The sequence below is a fragment of the Calidris pugnax genome, unplaced genomic scaffold (assembly GCF_001431845.1).
Source record: "Calidris pugnax isolate Ruff unplaced genomic scaffold, ASM143184v1 scaffold28, whole genome shotgun sequence".
Classification (NCBI taxonomy): Eukaryota; Metazoa; Chordata; class Aves; order Charadriiformes; family Scolopacidae; genus Calidris; species Calidris pugnax.
Window position 1 is genome coordinate 9,997,742 of NW_015090842.1, and position 13,034 is coordinate 10,010,775.

The 13,034-nt window shown below is 44.7% G+C and overlaps 1 protein-coding gene across 1 annotated transcript in view; it reads right to left on the reverse strand.

The window, feature by feature from the left end:
- The window catches only part of ANKRD11 (ankyrin repeat domain 11), a 167,093-nt gene that overhangs the window by 138,903 nt on the left and 15,156 nt on the right, over window positions 1-13,034 (reverse strand). Inside the window, 1 exon segment of the mRNA XM_014942297.1 lies at window positions 8,255-8,334. The gene's annotated coding sequence lies outside the window, so the exon portion shown is untranslated.

A 13,034-nucleotide genomic window follows, 5' to 3' on the forward strand; every position in this document is an offset into this window, starting at 1 on the left:
TTAGACATAGGAGAGGCCTCTCACAGAATCCACCCCTGTAGCCCCCACTAATAAAACCTTGCCACACAAACCCAATACAAGAACAATGAAGACAGATGACATGGGAGATTTTTTCCAAACATCTTGAAAAAAAAAAAAAAAAAAAAAAGAATGAATTACTGATTTTTGCAGCTACTTAGTGGAAGGAACAGATGGTTACAGGCAATAGTATTGACAACTTAACAAGCTACCACCCCCAAAGGTGAGCTTCTAAGTCTGTTCCAAATTCAAGAGTTAAAAACATTACAGCTGAGACCATCGCTCTCGGGGGAAGCGGAGAGTTTTAGCCAGTCCCACGGCGCTTCAGAAATCTGCTTTACTCCTGCCCTGGCCCTTGGCGAAGGGCTGTGACTTCCCAAAATGTCCTGAGACGTGGTTGCCTGCAGCCATCTGCCCGCCCCCGAGATGAGCCTGGGCAGCAGCGAAGGCAGGCAATGCGGATTACACAGTTCTGAGTAAAAGCAGAGCTTTTGGTATTTGTCTACCAAACCAAAGCCACTTCTGAGCAGAGAAAAGCCAGGCGTGCCAGCTTCCCAAAACACCCGGGCGCAGAGAGAGGTTCCGGGAATTCGAGCCCCTTGGAGCCTCTGCCTCCATGAGCACACACAGACAATGGCCCGTGCCCCTTGCTCGCTCGAACGTCCACAAGATGCAAGTTTCTGCAAAAACACCCAAGAAATCCCTTCTCCCAGCTCCTGTACATCTCCAGCAACTGGAAGCAATCAACCCGCCCAGTCTCAATCCAAGATCAAAACACTAATTACAACATTAACTTGTTAAATACATTTTGATGAAGTTATCTTCGAGTTTCTGCTGGAGAAGTCCAAACTGCTACAGAACAGGGATAACACGCGGCGTTGAAAAAACTGTCAGAATACCTGAGTTCTCAAGCACCTAATTAAGCCAGTAATGAATTAGACTGAGCCTGCAAATCTCAGCCCTTGTTGTCTTGTTCTTCTAAAATTAAAGCTCTGCCAAGAATTTAACCAAGGGAACAGAAATAATGATAACGTCTACTCTCCATCTTCATGCTCGACAGTTAAGACTTACTTTTCAGAAGCATTTCCTGGTTTCATCAGCAGTCCCCTTCCAAAGACTGCCAGTAAAGCACATCCATCCATTTTGGATTTGCCTGCAATAATAAGAGTTTCCCCCTTTTCATGTACACAGCAAAGGAATGGGCCGCACCTGCCTGTTCCAGTGTCAGAGGCTTCGGTGGTTCAGGTTCATAAGGTTTGCATAAGATCCATACTCTTACAGGACTCAAAGTCCTGCCACTTTACACCACCAAGCAATGATGGCGACACCTGGGGGGTGTCAGGCTGCTGAGTGGTACCTGTCGGACACCCACTGTCCCACCTGCAGCTCTACTGAAGATGTCCAAGTCACCGATGCATCTCCCTTGGCATTCACCAACAGGAACCCATTTCCCCAAACACCAAGAACTACTTTCCCCACTTAGAGAACTCAGGGATTTGAGTGTCAAAAAAATCACCAGGCTCACAATTACCTACATTATTATTTAAAAGAGCAAAAGATAAGGGAATGAGAACATCCTAGACTATTATTCATTCAAGAAGTACAACAGTGAGTCTGGTCTTATCAGCAGGCCTTTGGTCTGCAAGCTCCTTAGGGTAGGAACAGATTGCACACCTCTTGCTGCCAAATGCATCATCTGCACTTAATCATAGCATGATGGATATCTTCTGAAAACAAGCGATTTCAGCCATATTTTTGTGTAATCCTGCCATTTCACTCCAAAGCCTGTCATCTCGCATCCAGGGTGTCACTTCCTCAGGGCGGAGACCGTAACTGCAGTCTCTTTCAAGAATATACTTTGGTGCTACACAAAACACTCATAAATAAATAAAATCATCACTCCAAACACTGCATCCTGCTTCTTCAGCAAGCGTTTCTGCCTCCAGAAGCCTCCTGCAACGTGACACACCAGAACCTGCCCGAGAGCACTTTTACTTTTGGAAGAGGTCACAGCCAGGAACGTCGTTGCACAAGGAAGCAGCAACCGGCCACTTACGCACCAAATAACCTACCCATTGCCCTCCCAAAATCCTGCCTCCGTGTGTCACCCGGGCTGTGTGTCTCATCAGAATCCTCCCTCATGAAATAACAGACTCCGCCAGTTACTGGGAAGGATGATCCTGTGCACCGACTACATCACAAGCTTGTTTTAATGAACCTGTTCCTAAACACAGCTGTGATTTACTTTTAAGTGTAGGGTACATTAACTGATATAAATCTACAAAATTCTAACTCAAAAGTACACTTTTTTTTAAAAATGAGGATTTTTGTACTCATAATGCATCCCCTTTAGAGAATAATTTTATTCAAAAAATGAGTAGTGGGAATATTTATTTTTCTTCTTTTTAGTTAATTATTGCCATGGCTTTGTCTAGTTCTAAACTAGGAAGGAGGACAAGTGTTGCACTTGGTTGTGGATTGCTCTTACCAAGAACTTCCTCCTGTGTCATGGTGAACACATGGACCCAAATTACACCCAAAGAAACAAGTCAGGCAAGACATTTTTCAAAGCAGCTTCTGCTTAGCTCAGATCTGTTCATTAAAGGTGCTGTATTGTGCACATGGGCCACGTTAGCTCATTAGCAGTGGAAAGGTTAGTGAAAGTGAATTAATGTAAGTGCTCCACTCTCTCTAACATCTGACATGCAAGAAAGGAGCTTCCCTACCTACACTTCTCCTAAAAGGTACGTTCAAATTGAGGGCATGTAGGTGGCATCTGCCAGAAGTGGCATGTGAATAACATTGGCAATTTAACAAATTCTGATAAAATACAGAGAACTGTAAAAGCAGCAATTCAAACACTCAAATCAAATGCGTATGCTGAGATTACATCTGAGAATCCAGCTTTTTCATTGGGGCAGGAAGAAGGATTTTAAAGCTTTTTTCTGTAGGTCTCAGCAGTGTTTTGTGTCCAAAAACTCAAGCCCCGTTCAACCCACAAAGAAATCCAGGCTTACAATAAACCCACCTCTGTTTTACCTTTGCTTATGGTGAAGATGCAGCTTTAAAAATTAAATTTAGATTATTTAACATCAGTGCTACCCATTACAGAGCACAAAATGGACTAACAGAAAATCTTACTGCCCCCCAAGGGGCACAGATTGTGAGGACCCACCTCCCCTCCACCCTGGGCACAGCCTTTCCTGGGCTGAGCCATGCACCAGCACAAACCCAAACCGCCTTGTTTGAGACATGGCAAGCAAACCCGCACCTCAAAAGCCACCCAGCTGCTTTAAGGCACTCCCAAAATCTGCATTTTTTTTTAAGAGAAAGGGCTCCACCATTTCAGGGGTGGGGTGAGGACCACAGCAGAAGTCAGTCAAACCCACAAGCCGCACAGCTCCACTTCTTTAATGTTACATGAGACTATTAATTCCACTTGCACATGGTTTCCCCCTCTCCCCTCTCCAGACCCTGCTTCATAACACATCAGCTCCTCGCCCCGAAAGCCACCATTTCCGTACCCTACCCCAGAACCACCTGGAAAGCCTCCCTGCTCAGCTCAGCTGCGACCGACACGCTGAAGGGAACACGTACGCTGCACTTCTGTTGTGTTATCTTCCAATCCCTCTAATTAGGAAGGGATAAGAATTGCAACACATGGAAAAAAGCCAGAAAGCTCAGAAGAACACTTCCATGCAAAGAAAGATCTTCCTTGTGGAATGCTGAGCTCTATTTCATAGAATTAAAGAAGGGTTAGAGTTGGAAGGGACCTTAGAGATCATGAGCTTCCACCAGACCAGGTTGCTCAAAGCCCCATCCAGCCTGGCCTTAAACACTTCCAGGGATGGGGCAGCCACAGCTTCTCTGAGAAACCTGTTCCAGTGTCTCACCACCCTCACAGGAAAGAATTTCTTCCTAATACCTAATCTAAATCTCCCCTCTTCCAATTTAAAACCATTACCCCTTGTCCTGTCACTGCACTCCCTGACACAGAGTCCCTCCCCAGCTCTCCTGTAGCTCCCTTCAGATACTGGAAGGCTGCTATGAGGTCTCCCTGGAGCCTTCTCTTCTCCAGGCTGAACACCCCCAGCTCTCTCAGCCTGTCTTCATAGGGGAGGTTCTTCATCCCTCTGATCATCTTCACAGCCCTCCGCTGGACCCATTCTAACAGGTCCATATCTTTTCTATGTCAAGGACTCCAAAGCTGGACACAGGACTCCAGGGGGGATCTCATGAGCGCAGACCCCAAAGCAGTAAAAATTGAAAACTGTATATGAGCACACTTAAGAACATTAATAGAAAAAAAAAAAAAACACCAAGCAGTTAAGTAAAGTCACGTTCCACCTAAACAACGCCACCGTTATTGCAGCATCTGACTTTCCGAGGACAATTCAATCCTGGAAGCATGTATTGTAATTGCTTTTCCACTACGGGCCTCAGCTTTACAATTGTATCCTTCTCGGGAGGTCAGAACAAGGCACGGCTGCCGCTCTGAAAAGCAATTCTGTTTAGCGGCGCTACCTTATTCATTCTTTTAATCTCACACCTACATATTCATTATGAACTCCGTGAAACAACCCGTGCCAAAGCCACCATCGAAAAAGCCTCTGCAATCTCTCGGCTGCTCAGAGAACGCCTTGACCCCTCGGCTTCCCTAATGAAGGCGTCGGGAAAGCGGGGATGACACCAGCTGTCGGATGCGGCACCGGGGACCAGTGGAGTCACCCAAGCCCAGCCCGAGCCCAGTGTCACGCAGCTGCTTCTTGCTGTCAACAAGTGAGGAAGAAGCTGCGGTGGTGAACCCGGCCCGTTGTGAGCAAACTGTTCAAAACAGGTTAGGGAGAAAATATCTGTCCTCCTCATCGTGGCACGAGCGCTGTCGTGTCGGAGCCACTCAGGCCAACGTGACGCCGGCATCTCACGCCACCGACTGAACTCCCCCCCCTTCTTCTCAACCCCTTTAGATAGAGCCTCTGCGGTTATTACTACAGAAAGCTGGGGGAGGGAAACAAAACAACAGAACACAAAAACACGAGCCTGTTTTAGAGAACTGAGCGGTAGCAAGGTTTGTAGCAACTCCTGAATTTCGCAATAAAGGAGCCATCTACCCCAGTGGAGAAATCTCAGACTTTCATAACACTTCCTGCAGTGGAACAGCCCTCTGCTCCTCCCCACAACATACCATGGTGTTTCTGGTCCTCCAGCTGCGCCAACGCAACTCCTCCTGGGTCAGCAGATCACGCCACAAACAATCCACATAAATCTCTAAATATTTAAATTCTATTTAAAGGCGGAGTATCCTGGGGATCAGGTTAACAGAGCCCCATCACAAACAGTGGTGTTGGAACATGAGATGGGAACGAGTCACCACCTCCCAGGGACAGAAACACCCTGCATCAGGTTTGCAACCGAAGGGAACAGCACAGTGGACGCCCTCCGAGACCCCTTCCAGCACAGAAGCTTTATTTCCATGACCCAAGCTAGGAAACATGGAATGGTATCATCAGAACCGAGCCAAGCCAGCAGGATTTTACTAAAAAAGGTAGACCTGGTTCTGGACGTCAGGCTCCTCAGCCTCCTTCAACGGGGAATGCAGGCAGCATCCCTTAGAGCAAGTTACACGCTGGTACTCACAAGTTGCTTGAGGGGGGTAGAAAACCCCAAAACAACCAGTTTTTTGCACATTTTCACTCACAGGTTTATAGCAAAGGCAATCTCATTCTCAAAGCCATGAACAGAAAAGCGACAAAAGCCGAGCGCTTCCACGATAGAACACCTTCTCTTCAGAAAGTGGCACATCAAGGATCTGCTTTTATAATTATTGCCTTCAAGTTGAGAGCTTTTTATTGCAGCTTGGGCCAGACATTAATTCCCTGCAGTCCTTGGGCTACTGTGAGAACAGCATAAAACGCACTGGCAGATACACGTGTGACAAACTCCAGTGTCCCTGTAACCCTGTAGCCCCACACCACCAGCACAAAACCCATGAATTCATCTCTACAGTTTCAGAACGTGCCAGATTTGGGTAAATTTTTTTCAGCCAACACTGGAGGATTCTGTGTAGCATCACAGGAATGGAGATATTAGACCCCAGACAATGTGCTTTTTAAGTGATGCAATAGTCTGTCTTTGCAGAGCAGTGGATAGGAACTTATTTTACTGGAAAAGGTCATTTAACCATCATCTCTCTGGGCTCACAAAACGCACAAAGTAAAATCACTTCTCTTTTTTCTCGTTTTGTTTCAGAAGTCAGAGAAACATCTGACTTCATAGTAATTCCTTCTACACAGTGTGAATGTTTTGTCACATCATATATCCTCAACCTTCATCTGTCAAGTTTTTCCATCCACGGTTTCAGCTAGACCCATAATCAAAATAGCATGGCTTTATATAAACAAAGCACAAAACATCCAGAGAGAAAAAAAAAAGGGCTAAAGATGAAGAAAAGCATACGTGGCAAACTTTTCTAAAGGGCAGCTACCACAGCGATGTGGTGCATAATTTAAGCTCTCAGTAATAATCCTAAAAGATATTAGGGGCCAAAAGGCAGGTGATGCAGACAAAAGGCCCTGGAGAGGTGCAGTCTGCCATAATGCCCTCTAATCTGCCAGGAAGCAAGTTGTTTTGCCCAGTGGGCAACTACACTATGCAAATACGTTGGAACGTTTAGTTTTAAGTAAAAGGCACTGCAATTAATATTATCCTGGTTTTATAAGTAAGGTTCGCATGCAAAAAAAAAAGCAAAACACTGTTTACTTCAAAACTCGGAGTGAAAAAAATCTTCATACCACACTATGAAATGTAATAGGTAGTAAACAACCTGGTTTATAATTGACATTAGGATTCAGCTCGGTTTTTCAGGGGACTGCAGAGGACCCATTAAGGAAAGAGTTACTGCATGCTACAGCAAAAGGTCTCACACTTGATACACTTTAATTACTTAGCTGCAGCAGGGGAGAGTTACTGATGCCTAGTCTGTTTTGTTTCACCGTGAAAGGCTTCTACCGCTATTAATATTCACCAAGGGAAAATGAAATAACGTCTTGTCTCCATCTGAATACCTTGGCATTATTACGGACAAACTAAATACAAAGATATTTATTTTTTTTGTTTCCTAGGACAAAAGAAACCTAACAGCTTGCAAAGCCACCTGATAGAGCAGACCTTTATTTCTACCTAGAGTAACTCTCCTTCGGTAACAGCCTTTATCGTAACAACAATTTCAACACAAATAATCGTGTTGCAGCATAAACCGAGAGGTCAGCCAAGCGCCCGGAGCCCCACGGCAGGAGAACACCCTGTGGGTTATCCGTGGAGAGCTCTCTCCATAGCACATTTGTGGACGTGCCAGGGATGACCTTCAGCTCTGCCCTGAGGAGCTTCCCCCCGGTAGGGCTGCCGTGACACGGGCTGCAGAGCCCAGCACAACCGCTCTCCTTCAGCCTCTAACACACCCAACAGCCAGCACCGCAGGAAACACAGCCAGAACAAACTCCTTCCCCACCACCGACGTCTACACCACTGCACTCTCCAAGAGGACAACACCGACCCCTCTCATCCTCTCTCAAAATCCTTAGGGAAAAATCCATTTTCCTACACTCCCCACCCCTAAATTCCACTCCAGAACAACCTATTATTTCTACCTCCGCTAATTCTACCGAAAAGTTGAATCCTAGCGCTGAATCAAACTGTAGTCTCAGCACATTGGGAGGCTTCTCTGCCCAAAATGAAACATAGGTGCCATCTGTTTCAATTATAACTAATCACAAGGAAACGTAACATAGTGAAACTGGCACTTTTTAATAGATTTTTTTTTTAATTAAAAAAGACATTTTGAAAGTGAAGAGAAAGAAAGAGGACTGTGATACAGTAGAAGTAGGAGGCTATTCAATCCTCAGCAGTCAGCAGCACCGCCGAGCCAGGCATTCTGCTGACAAACCAGTGCTGGAACTGCCCCCACAGGAAAGTTAACTTTCGCTTTCACTGAAGTCAGGGAAAAACTCACTACATTTGAAGTGATATGAAAGTAAAAGGGCATCTCAGAACTGAAGACTTTTCCTAATATATTTCTGGGTATTACTTTTAAGTTAACTCCATGAAAGTTCGCAATTTTTACCTTCAAATTCCAGAAAATAAAGAAAAAAAAGCAACCCCACAAACACATCAACATGGGCACAAGCACTTGTCAGGTAATAAAACAGAAAACGTAGACAGAAGCAAGGTAAATATTTACCGATTCCATAGTTGAAAGCTGTTGTTAGCAGGACATATATTAAAATCCAACAGAGATGTGTCCCAAAAACGCTGCGTAATCTGAAAAACACAGGAATTAGTTTGTGAGAAAATTAAAACACACAATTTAATTTTATTCACAAGCAGCATGCTATAGTTGAGTAAATGAAGCCTACCAAGTACAAATCCTTGCCTAATCCAGAAATAAACTTTCTGATAACAAGTCTGCACAAACAGAAGAATAAAAGACATTGTGGAGAGCTTAGCAGAGCATCAACCAGAGTTCCACAACTTTCTGATAATAGATTATAAAAAAAAAATTTACTTGTCTCAAGGTTTCCGTAACCATCTGTGTGGTTTTACAGTCATTTTATTTATGAAAAAAAGGTATGTCATCACCCCAACTGTGAACAACTCATGAAGTGAGACCACGCAGGGGAGGAGTGAAGAGTGAACTGCCCACGTTGAGCTCCCAGGTGCCCAGTGCCAGTAATTCACCTTCTTGACCAGCGTAGATGGAACCAACCATGACACAAGCGCTTTCTTTTTAAGCCTACTTTTGGATCTTTGCTCTGAATAGCAGTTAATCTATTACAAACCTCTAACTTTTTCTTTTTTGTTGTTTTAAACAGCTCTTGATGCACCTTTCAAGGATATTTTTCCAGCTGCAAATTCCCAAAGTGAAATTCCTGACGCCGGGCAGGAGCCGGCAGGAGCTCTCAGCACCCAAGGCAAAGGGGAATTACATTCATTAACCGGGCGACTGAACTGGTACATGAAAGGCTTGGCAGAGGATTGATTGTGAGCCCAAACCCCAGCACCTGAACTCCTCACGGTTTCTCACGGCCGAGGAAGGCTGAGCAGGGTGGTGTGAGCAGTCCCGGGTGACGGTCACGTCAGCACGGGCAGGGACCTGACCTGCCCGCGGAGCCTCGGGGCTGCACTAAACCCGGCCGATGCCAGGAGTCACCCCGCGCTGCCCAACGAGCACGTTCACTCCAAAATACACCTCTCTCCCAGCCAGAGCAAACCAGCTTGCTCCGGAGGAGATCTCCACACAAGTCACTGTGGTTTGGGGGGTGACCTGGCTGGCTCCCCAACTCCAGAGGGGACACGTTTCAGACAGCACAGCTCGGTAGGAGCCCCTATGAGTCGTATGAGCAAGGGCAAGCCTGAACTACAAATAAGCATGTTTGAGGGTTTGCAGCGTGGAAAACCAGAGAGCTTGGGCAAAGCCACATGTAAAACACTGTCTTATCCCAAGTTATTTTATGTCTATGTTGAACCAAAACACCTCCAGATACCTGCTCAGCGTTAGCAGGTTCTCACTTCTACTTGTAAGGGACCTGTAAATATGGGAAGAGTCAATCTATGCTCTAAGCAAAACCACAGAACTTCTTCAAAACTGTGCAATAACAATGCCCGAGCTCCTGCTGCACTTCCACAGCGAAGCAGCTCAAGAAAGGAACTTTATAAAATTAAACCGGCTGATGACGCACTGCAGACTACAACTGGCAGAGCTCAGCTGTGCCAGGCGAGCAGCAGTGACCTGGAGCACGGGCACTGGGCATTCCCAGTCCAACAGAAGGTATTCCCGTCTGCACAGAACGGAATAGAGGTTGAAGGGTTAATATCCAACTCCACATACTGCTCGCTGCCAAATTCCCCACACAAAATCCCATGTCCAGCGTGATCTCTAGACTCTCTAAACCACCCTGAGGGACACAACAACCAACCCCTGTTCCAGCTGACAATGGAAAATCTGGATTTCTTCAAAATTACCTTTTTTTTTTTCCCCTAAAAGGACAACGTCTAAAAAACAAATATAAAACAAGAAAGTCAAAATACATAAAGTTACAAGTTTGGAACTACAAAGTATGTTGTTTCCAAAGCTAACTACTGCTTTTACTTGCTTGCTCCATTTCCAGTTACCCCACACTAAGTGCTAAAGATTCCTCAACTCACACAGGCTTCCTTGACTCCTAGGACCTTCAGACACTGGTCTTCCTCCTCCTCCTTCTTGTGTTCTTTTCCTAAAACCTCTCACACCGATTCCTTTACCATGGAGGTCCTTTGGGGCAGGAACTACTACTTTATAAACCTTGTTTTAATCTATTATTATTCTCCCAAATTCTGCCTGCACGGCTCCAAAGCCCAGCTCCCTCCCAGCACGGTGTTTCCTTAAACAGCAACAGATTTAGTTTCCTATAACATTTTCACAACTTCGCAGTCAACAGGACTCGCCTTAGTAGAGCTCGTGACACGCAGCTCAATTTTATACTTTACTGCTGCTCGTCACCTGACAAACCTCTTCTCCACCAGGACGGTCTTTAAAGAACCACCCAGGAGACACCCCGAGGCAAATGGGGACAGAGACAGGGTGGAGGAGACCAGGAACCTTGGGAAAGCCTCCTTTGTTTTGAGAAACTTTCACTCCCTGGTGAAAAGCCGAGGGGAGGATGTCCAGATGAGCAACGCAGCTGCATCCAGGGTAGAGCTGCCACCAATTAAGCCAAGGAAAGTCTTAGGAATCCCAGTGAAAAGCAGCAGGTCAAAGTAAAACCAAAAAACCCAAAGGAACACACAAGGGGACATGGTCCTGACTCTAAGAAAGGAAACCCTGTGGCAGGTAAACTTCTCCAGACAAGCAAAAGGGAAACAAATCAAAGTTTTCTGACTTTTTTTTTTATTTCAAAAGAGCAAAGGAGATAAAGACATTCAGCCACCTCCTGGTTTTTTTTCCAAGGAAAGTGAGTCCTGGGGCACTGAAGGATCCCTGATGGGGAACTGCAGCCCTATGGCGTATGATGACAACACACAGCATCTTTTCCAGCACGGTTCCCCTACCCCTTTCATACTCTTCTCCTCCATAATGAAACTCACATCTCTAGTTAGAGCTGCCCCCTTAAACGGCGATAAAAGATAAACTGAGGAGAGGAGAAAAGCTGAACTTCCAACTACATTATCTGGAAAATCAGTAGTGCTGCTTGCTGACATTAGCAGCTATAATCAACTAGGAACTAAATTAACTAAATTATTGTAAAAGTCTACAGAAATCCTGTCCCGTGACACACTGATACGCAATTTTGAAGACCTATTTACATCTGCTTCCTGGCCTACATACAGCAATTTTATTCATTACTTCGCTCACATACGAAATACACGTTTTGTAACGCTCAAATAGTGCTCACATATGAGCCACGTAACTTTCACAACAAAGCGAACCATTTTTAATGAAATGGTTATCAAATTACTCACAGCACAGCAAGTACTTCAGTGGCAGATGCCAAACACACAGACCTTGGGGCAAAACCTGGCTGGTAACATGTACTGGGGTCACTCGCACGCTGCTCCCATTGTGCAGAATCCAACATTGTGATTTACAACTAACTTTCCTTCCGAAAGACCAAATTATAATTAATAATGTTAGACACATTTATCCATCCGATTTCCTTTAGTCTGATGAAAACATACAGCTTCACAAACAGACACTATCACCCCTGTTTTCCCTTCCGTGCACTGACACCACTGACCATCGGACAACACCGGGACGCGCGTCACGCTGGCTGTGGCCACGCAGAAACCCTTCTGCAATGTAAAATGGCAGAGATTTCAACTCCTTTGTGTTGAAACGGTAGTAGAAACACCAAATAATTAAGTGTGCAAGGGGACCAGATTCTGGTTTAAAGCAGGCTCAGTCTTTCAAGACCTGCGATGCTTTATTTTATATTAAAATGAAGTAATTTGGAAACTGTGGGTAAGCAGACAGTTCCATTTAAAAAAAAAAAAAAATAAAAAATAAGTGTTTCAACGTCTAAGTTCTCCCTCCAACTTCTGCTCTTTAACACGTAGTCCTCAGCAGTTCCCCACTGATTAGTTATTGATTCCTCTTGCTGCACTCCCAGACAGATCAGTGAACTTCAGATTTAGAGCACACGGTGCAACTTTTCCTAACGCTCACTGAAAAAAAAATGGGAATTAAGTAATTCAAACTTCTTTAATAAAAGGGCATCTCGTAACTTTACAGACATCAGTATTCGAAGATGGAAAATGCTTTACAATCACAAGATGTGACCTGAAAAAACCATTACACTTGCACTGAGATTAACTAGAGACTATTTATTTACATCAAAGCAGTTGGGGCAGGCAGTTGAGATCTGGCAGGGGAACACTAACCGGTTCCAGCAGCGAGGCAGGAGGTGGCTTCACAGACTGATGTCAGCGATAAAATAATAAAACTAGACCAGTTCTGTACAAATGCAGAGTCACTTAGAAAGGTCTCTATGAACGATGTGTTTAATCTTGAACAATCTTGTACATCCAGATACTTCTAAATTTGATAAACTGAATGCTAAAAGGGTTCTACCTAAACCTCAATTTTACAGGGAATAGGAAAGAAGCTCTTTGCTGAAGTTTCATTTCCAACAATCAAGAAGCCAAACACCCCAACAAGCAACTACATTTTTCCTTATTATTGCTTCTTTGAAGCAAAAAGTAAAAAGCTGTATCTTGATTTAAAGACAAGCTTGCATCAATTCAGATTTTACAGTGATCCAGAACTAAGCAGCGTAACAGGATACCAGTATGAGATGTAGATTCTGGTTTAGACCAACCTCTGAATGGAAAAAAAAAAAAAATCTCTATGGAGTAGGACAGCCTTTTTCCACAGCACTCATCTGCTTCCCTCAAAATAATTTCAGGAAGAGACAGAATTTCAATGAGGCATCTCTCTGAGGACTTCAGCAAAAATATACACTGGGGAACACACAAGACACCAATGA